This window comes from Bicyclus anynana, chromosome 25 (genome assembly GCF_947172395.1).
Source record: "Bicyclus anynana chromosome 25, ilBicAnyn1.1, whole genome shotgun sequence".
NCBI lineage: Eukaryota > Metazoa > Arthropoda > Insecta > Lepidoptera > Nymphalidae > Bicyclus > Bicyclus anynana.
The window spans coordinates 5,345,319-5,354,402 of NC_069107.1; the positions used below are offsets into that span (position 1 = coordinate 5,345,319).

General features: G+C 34.3%; 3 non-coding genes across 3 annotated transcripts; all 3 read left to right on the plus strand.

Moving 5' to 3' along the window:
- Positions 1 to 7,825: 7,825 nt before the first annotated feature.
- Trnap-ugg (transfer RNA proline (anticodon UGG)) lies at positions 7,826 to 7,897 on the plus strand. Its single transcript has one exon. It is a non-coding gene; the product is annotated as a tRNA-Pro (tRNA).
- A 91-nt stretch (positions 7,898 to 7,988) lies between these two features.
- On the plus strand, positions 7,989 to 8,060 carry Trnap-ugg (transfer RNA proline (anticodon UGG)). Its single transcript has one exon. It is a non-coding gene; the product is annotated as a tRNA-Pro (tRNA).
- Positions 8,061 to 8,142: 82 nt separating this feature from the next.
- On the plus strand, positions 8,143 to 8,214 carry Trnap-ugg (transfer RNA proline (anticodon UGG)). Its single transcript has one exon. It is a non-coding gene; the product is annotated as a tRNA-Pro (tRNA).
- The last annotated feature ends 870 nt before the right edge of the window (positions 8,215 to 9,084 follow it).

Here is a 9,084-nt window from a genome sequence, read left to right on the forward strand (position 1 = left end):
ACCCATCTCTATTTCGCCGTGGGAAACGATAAGCATTATACCCTGAACGTATGAGCCTTTATTCACAATTTAAATTTTGACTTATAATTATCATTACAACAAACGGTACCGCGGGGTAGCATACTACTAACGCCATCTAGAATTACATTTGAGAACTACGAAATTAGACACATTCCATACACTATTTAAGCAGCTCTAAAACTCTAAATTTGATAACTGGTCTGACAGGCAATATTTTATTACAATAATTCCATCAAAATGCAACTGACCAATTTAATTTATTTTAACAAAATATATCCATATGATTTTGAATCGTTATTATTTGATTGATAAACTGATGGATTGTTAAAATATTTGTATGAATTCACAAAACATGCAGGAGTAAGCAATTATAATTCCAAATTCTAACGTACATTTTTATTTTAGAATTATTCAAGCATAATATCTTCTTTATGTTACCATGTATTCACCTGTATGATAAAGTTTGAATTTGGAATAAACGTAATGGTCCTTTGAATGGATTTAACGGAATTTCTATAGTTAGCAATTTTTGCATATTAAAAAACTTGTTTATATGAGTATTTTTTAAATAAATATCTGTTGAATAAAATTATACTTATAACAATCTTGATCAACCTCCACTATGCATATTTACAGTACAATATTGAATATAATGCATTCAAAAATAAAACTCTAAAATGCAGCAAATCAATGAAAATAAAAAGATACAACTACATGTAATTTCTACGATTTTCCCTCCAAACTTATCTTTCGTTCTATTAGTTTAAGTCAAATTTAACGTTAGAAAGATGTTCTAATTTAGTTTTAAAGATGTGATCTACACATCAAAAAACGAATTTCTGAACGAATAATACCCATTCATATGATTCTGATGCATGATCTGTTAATCCCAAATGAAAATTTTCGAACGATGTTCGAAATTCAAACACGCACGTTTAATTTCAGTTAGCAATGATTAGCGATGTGATTGATACGTGACTACTGACTGCCGGCCTCTGATGAATTGATCAATGCTATCGATATTAATATGAACGTTGAGATCTTTAAAAATAACATATTTCACAGAGTAACAAGAAAAGCCTTGACAACTGCATATACAAATTTTTTTCATTATTTGTATTTCTAAATTTAACACTAACAACGATATCGTAAATTAATATTATTATAGGGCTCAAAAGTGATTACAAATGTGATAAGAAAACTAATGTCGAACAAAGGTTATGATTCACAGCATTTGTTAGGACAACTTAATTAACAAATCAAACTATAACAAAAATAAGACCCTAGAATGGCAGAGAATGACCTGGAGTAAAGTTGCGTACTTGTGAACGATGTGTGTAGGGTTAAAGGATCCTTTGACGGATATCAAACACTCGCCTTTTCCACTCAAGACTCTCCCCGCCTATCCCAAGTAATCCATAAAGAATTACACAGCAAGAGATGTGGTCGGCTCGAACGCCACGAGCGCACTGAAGCCAACACGAGATCGAGCGACGTCATATCTGTTACAGACTACTATTTTCTACACTATTTATTCAAAACATGTAAATTTAAAAGCGGCCAACCGCGGCGATAACAATATAATAATCAATAATTGCCAATAAAAAATACTCAATCTTCTTTAGTTTTTGTGAACAGTTTTCAAAATATTCAAAGACGCCATTTTTCTTGAATAATATTGATAATTACTGATGCGACGGTTCCTGTCGTACTGACTCGAGAATGTATGAAATTTGTATTTGTGACGGGTACAACACCGGCGTGTTCCGTACGCTCCATCTGTATATTATTGATTAATCTGTGATTACAAATATTAAAGTTCCAAATTCAAATTTCAAATTTTTTAATTGACATATATTATTCTACTGTTAAAATAGTTGTGTGCATTTTAAGAAATTAAATATCACGTGTCTCCGTTAAATATCACGGTGAAGGAAAACATCGTGAGGAAACCTGCATATCAGAGAATTTTCTTAATTCTTTGTGTGTGTGAAATCTGCCAATCCGCATTGGGCCAGCGTGGTGGACTACCTATTGGCCTAACCCCTCTCATTCTGAGAGGAGACTCGAGCTCAGCAGTGATCCGAATATGGGTTGATAATGATGATGATGATGACTATTAAAATAAGTAACTGATTTTATGAGTACCTCTATAACTCGTGATAAGTATGCAAAAGTGAAAATGAAATGATACACTTATTAGTGAATAAGTTATATATAATAGCTATTATTACAATTAATTAAGTTTGAAACATTACAACGTGCACAAGATTGGGAACAAAGAGAAAGAGTCATAGACAATACAACCGACTATAGACAGCGAATATATATTTTTTTTTAATTTTGAATCTATTATATTTGAGTTACAACATTTTTAGACAACCAAATATCATTATTGTACATCTACATCATCATACATATGTACATCATCATACATATGTATAGCATTGATTAATATTTAACATCGCTAAAATTCAAACTTTAACCACCAGTTAATCTTGACACATCTGTAACGGCTATTAATTTCAAAGTAAATAGTTGTGTATTTGAAGTTAAACAGACTACGGCACTGGACTGATTGATCGGAATAAGCAATGGCTGACGTGATGACGTCATCAATATGTAACTGCCAACGCCGGATTGACGCTATGAATATTAGAGTATAGCGGGTTGTTTTTAATTAAATATTAATAGTTTCATTTATACAAAATATTATTAGACGCCCGTGATTCCGTCCAAGTGACTTTCAGTTTTTCACAAATCCTGAATCGGTATGCGAGAAGAATAGAATAGAAAGTAGCTAGATATCGTAGCTGGACATAAAGTAGCATAGTAAGTTATATACACAGAGTAACCAGAGAGAGTCTTAACAAACTGCGTGCTAAAGCCAGTCCAACTCATAAAAAAAAAAACAAAAGTCACGCGTCTTCTCACACGTCTCCTTGACAAACGTTTTTCGGGCTCAAAAGGGCTAGAACCCAGAGCTGTAAAGCTTATTATTAAAAAAAAATTTTATAATTTGTATTTTAAAATTTAACACTAACAACAATTACGTAAATTAATATAATAATCAATAATAACCAATAAAAAATACTCCATCTTATTTCTTTAGTTTTTGAGAACAGTTTTTAAAATATTTAATATATAGGATATGACGCCATTTTTTACTTTTTTACTGATGTGACGGTTCGTATCGTACTGACAAGAGAACGTATTCGATTTTGAATTTCGTATCCGTGACGGGTACGACACCGTCATGTTCCGTTCGCTTCATCTGTATATTATTGATTAATCTATTATATATACATACGTACATAAAATTATCCTATCTTGATCCTCAAGACCTTAAATTTTATATTAAGAAATCTATTTATTCAAAGGATACATAGTTAAGCAAAGCTCATTATTGTACCTAATATTATTAAGCCAAATCGGCAGTAAGCCAAGCGGGCATATTAGTTACTTAAACTTAACTGTGGTTGGTCGAGCGACAGATATTGATGACGTCATCGCTCAACGCGCCAATCAGCGGTGAGCGCCGGGCGAGTGATTTCAGTTCTAGTTCCAAATTCAAATTAGGAAGTTTGTAGAACTATTTTACAAACTAATTCTTCGGTTTTAACAAGGTTTCAAGTACTGAAACATTGGTTCATAGTTGAAGACCGGGCGCTAGAGGTAAGTGAGTATGCATAATATGAGTAAAGAATTTAAGTGAAGAAAAGGTTAAAGAATAATAATGTGTATCTTGCTGGTAAATTTTTTGGTCCATTTTTCGTAAAGTACATGATTTAAAATCATTTTATTGTTTATTTCCGTAATTATTTATAGATTTTTTTTATTATTGGTCGTGTTGAAATGTTTGTTCTCTAGAATATTTTTTAACAATATGTTTTAAGATTTAACACTTTCGTAATAACAATAAATTGATATGATAAGGAATAATAATCCTCTAAGGAGATCTTTCGAAATGGTGATAACAAAAATTAAACCCTGGCTCTGTTCGTAGTGGGCTCTTCACGGACCAAAGTGTGTTTGGGATCCTCTTAGGCTTTTTATATTAAAATATTATCAAATTTTAAACGAACATATTAAGTTCATAATGGAATAAACCATTTCCTTTATTGTCTACTATCTGACGCCGCGCGGTTTTACCCGCGTGGTTCCCGTTCCCGTAAGAATACTGGGATAAAATATAGCCCATAGCCTTTCTCGATAAATGGGCTATCTAACACTGAAAGAGTTTTTCAAATCGGACCAGTAGTTCCTGAGATTAGCGCGTTCAACCAAACAAACAAACTCTTTAGCTTTATATTATTTGTATAGATATTTTACTTAAAACTAAAGAACCAATCATTACATTTTCTCCAATATTGCAAATAAACTAATTTTACTTAATTTAATTAAAATCTAACGAACGAAAAAAGTTTTGCCGAAACAACATTTGCACTAAAGTCTCTTGTTTAATAATATTATAATTATATTCAAGGGATTATAATATTAAGATGTCTGAAGAAATCGCTACTAAGCGATAAGGTCGCCTTTTGTAAACTACTAATTACGTGTAATGAAAAAACTTGACACTTGGCTGCCAGACACAGCCAAACAAACACAGTAACTAACACGGTAGAGTCCTTTTCGTGAAAGAAGTCCCGCGGGTAAAACACAAATGACTACTAAACTAATTTGAAGGCGTGCAAATTTATAATAAATTACCTGTGGATGTGAAGAATGCCAAATCGATAAACACATTTAAAACTAAATTAAGAAAATATATACAGTGGTATTACCACTAACACTTACACTGTGGTAACGATTTCGCACCGAACATCGTACATTTCTGTAGGTAGAACAAAAAAAAACATGTTTGCTTTCAGCTGATTGTAAAATATTTAATAAGATTTATTTATAGTTGTTTCTCTGTAAGTGAATGTAAATTCTTTAAGAGAAATCAAGATTCTTTGACCACAAATGACAATAAGACCGCCATTACCAAATGACAATGGGCGCCATTAAAGCATTAGCGCTGCGTTTGGGAGACTTCTTTTTTGAAAAGGACTATAAGTCCAAACATCATCCGAGTCAGGTGTCAAGTATCTTCTGTAGTAGATAGTATTCAAAACATTTGTTAATAAGATGCATGCATTAACAAAAACATTCCATTTACTTTGGACCCAAAACAAATGATTTCATTTGACGCCAAACATATTCCACTCATTTTCCAAGGGACACCTAACGGCTCGGAAAAATTCCAACCATAGACCGAGACAGATATACAAAGATATTACGTGTTAGAAGAGGACGGTTATATTTTGTGTGTTGGGGTGTAAAGGGAAAATGGTTTGACTGCCATATTGATGTCATACATTGTGCTTAATAGTAGGAGAGCTGAAGAGGGGACTTTTGCAGTTATTCGAGCGCGTCAGATGAATATAAAGGAATATACCTTGCACGTTGTTGAGTACCTCCACCAAGTATGAGCCTTTTTGACGGCCTCTGTAGCGTAGTGGTATGCGCGGTGGATTTACAAGACGGAGGTCCTACTAGGTTCGATCTCCGGCTGGGCAGACTGAGATTTTCTTAATTTGTCCAGGTCTGGCTGGTGGGAGGCTTCGGCCGTGGCTAGTTACCACCCTACCGGCAAAGACGTACCTCCAATTTAGAGTTCCGGTACGATGCCGTGTAGTAACCGAAAGGGGTGTGGATTTTCATCCTCCTCCTAACAAGTTAGCCCGCTTCCAACTTAGACTGCATCATCACTTACCATCAGGTGAGATTGTAGTCAAGGGCTTACTTGTAAGGAAAAAAAAAAGAAAAATATTGGTGGGTACGTTTAAGGCAACCAAAAAAAAACTTACTTCAGAAATACTCAACCAGCACGTGAGATTAAGATAAAGTAGGTGAGTTGATAGCTAAAAGGTGTGCATTTCGTAATACTGACGATTTGAGCGTAACGTAATGAAATGGGAGGGTTTTAAAATTACAAAATAAAACTTTTATATTTTAGTTTTCGAGTTACGAGCGCTAAAATAAGTAAAAAATTAATTTTTACTTATTTTGAAGGAAATAACCTCCTAATTAATCGATAAAATTTTCTGTCAATTTCAGTAAGCCAAAGTATTAAAAATTGCTTTTAAAGTCTGTAGTTTTTTTTCTACCGCTAAACCTACCCTAAAGCCATACTCGAAGATACATCGATACATACCCTCATTTCTAATTTGTTTACTAACAAAGAAATTAGAAATGAGGGTAGAAAACCCATGTCCCCCATTTCGAAACGTTTTTATTTTAAATTATATATTTTTTATTATAAAATATTATTTAAAATATATTAGCTATATCTAATTGATTTAAGCTTAAATCACATTTATTTTCATTAATTTAAGAACAAGTTAATTATAATTATTATTAGATGTGAAATGACTAGCGATTTGTACCCTCATTTTTAATTTGTTTGTTGGTAAACAGTATTCCTCGAGTATGGCTTTAGTATAATTCTTAATTCTTCCTATAATCTACCAAATATTGCATTTGCAGTCCCCATGAAGCTCAAATAACTGCAAATTTAGCATCCCGGGCTCCCTTAATGTCATACATTGTGCTTAAATGTGAAGCAGATGTGGTGGGGTCCTCTTAAGTTAGCGTCGAGATATTCTCTCTACTATTATGTTGGATAATTTCGTAAAGAGGTGTGGCTTTAAACAAAGACGGGCTAATACAACATTTACAAAGTACCTTAGCTAATGTTACATGACATTTTCAACATAGGGAAATTCATTTTCCATGGGTGGATCATTTCTTTAGGGGGGTATTGTTTTGGGCCTGCATTTATGTTTAGATATCTGCTATTTGAAAAAAAATATCGACTGACCAATTTTTTAGAATAAGAACTTTTTATAGAAGACTAGCGGACGCCGCGACTTCGTCCGCGTGGAATTCAGTTTTTCACAAATCCCGCGGGAACCATGGATTTTTCCGGGTTGAAAAGTGTTTATCCAGAGTAAAATCTATTTCCATTCCAAATTTCAGCCAAAACGTTTCAGTTACCCGCAGCGTAAAGGAAGAATAAACATACACACTTATACATACACTTACTTACAAACTTTCGCCTTTACAATAATAGTGTGATTTTAATATGATTTTAGAACCCTCGTAACTTTAATTTTAAGTATTCGACTTTCATTACCATTAAATCACGACAACTTCACGTTTCAAAAGTGCTTGTAAACTAAGCCTAATTGAAATAAATGAATTTTGAATAGAATTTGAAAGAGATTGTATTCGGCCTGATCTGGCCTAGATAGCCTAACTACTTAGATCCACCGCCTCTTAATATTTTTTTCATTCTTTATAAGAAAAAATGTATGGAAGATTTTAGTATGTACATTTTTTTTTTTTGGAAATTCAGTAACTAGCGAACGCCCTGCGCTTTCACCCGCATAGTTCCCGTTCCCGTGGGAATACGGTGATAAAATATGACATTCACAAATAATGTAAAATAATTTTCAAAATTGATTCAGTAAATCCAGAGATTAGGTACTTCTACAATGGCACAAACTTTACCTCTTTATAATATTTGTATATAGATATATAATACAAACCTCTTTGTGACTGTACTATTATTTGTAGCCAAGGGTGCCTGTATATATATTATAGAATTTTGTTAATGACTGGTTAAGGTTATTTATTCAGTTTATTATATTTGTTCAGTTGGTTTTACTAATTATCGCTTAATTGTAAATCAATTAAGTACGAGTAGGCAGTAATTTACTCAATACTATTGTTAATTTTTAAGTAAATACATAACGGCTCGTTGGTCTAGGGGTATGATTCTCGCTTTGGGTGCGAGAGGTCCCGGGTTCAAATCCCGGACGAGCCCTGTTTTTTTTATAGATATTAAATAATTTTAACATTTACTTAATGATCTATTTACAATGTGTCAATACTTACTTTACACAAGGCAATCTATCGGCTCGTTGGTCTAGGGGTATGATTCTCGCTTTGGGTGCGAGAGGTCCCGGGTTCAAATCCCGGACGAGCCCTGTTTTTTATAGATATTAAATAATTTTACTTAACATTTACTTAATAATGTATCAATACTTACTTTACTTTGGGCAATCAACCGGCTCGTTGGTCTAGGGGTATGATTCTCGCTTTGGGTGCGAGAGGTCCCGGGTTCAAATCCCGGACGAGCCCTATTTTTATAGATGTTAAATATTTTTCATATTTACATAATGATATATTTAAAATGTATACTAGGCCAATCAATCGGTTCGTTGCTCTGGGCCCTAGAGCAACCCCCTAGAGTATAGGTGTACGATTCTCACTAAGGGTGCGAGAGGTTCCAGGTTCTAATCCCGGACGAGCTTTATTTCTTTGTACTGCACACCATTTGCAAAATGCATTACTTCCATAGTAGGTTGAGGGTTAATAAATGGCACAAGGTCTAATTCTTCGATAGACATCAACATTATATTGTAATTTACGTCTACTGTTCTCCATCAGTAGTGTGCACAAGGCTTTTAAATAGGGTAGGCACTGTACGTACTAATGGTACAAACAAATGGCTTTTTTTCTCTCCATACAAGTTCATAGTAAGTCGTCGGGGTTAGTCAGTGGATTGTTGCATCTATGAAGTGCATGCTACGCCAATTACTAGCGGCTTCCTGCAACCTTTCGACGGCCTCCGTGGCGCAGTGGTATGCTCGGTGGATTTACATCACGGAGGTCCTGGGTTCGATCCCCGGCTGGGCAGTTTGAGATTTTCTTAATAATTGGTCCAGGTCTGGCTGGTGGGAGGCTTCTGCCGTAGCTAATTACCACCCTACCGACATAGACGTACCGCCAAGCGATTTAGCGTCCCGGTATGACGTCGTGTAGAAACCGAAAAGGGGTGTGGATTTTCATCCTGCTCCTAACAAGTTAGCCCGCTTCCATCTTAGACTGCATCATCACTTACCATCAGGTGACAATGTAATCAAGGGCTAACTTGTAAAGAATAAAAAAAAATGACTTAGTTCGTGATGGGAGACAATTAGGTATCTCAACATACCATGAGTAATTAAA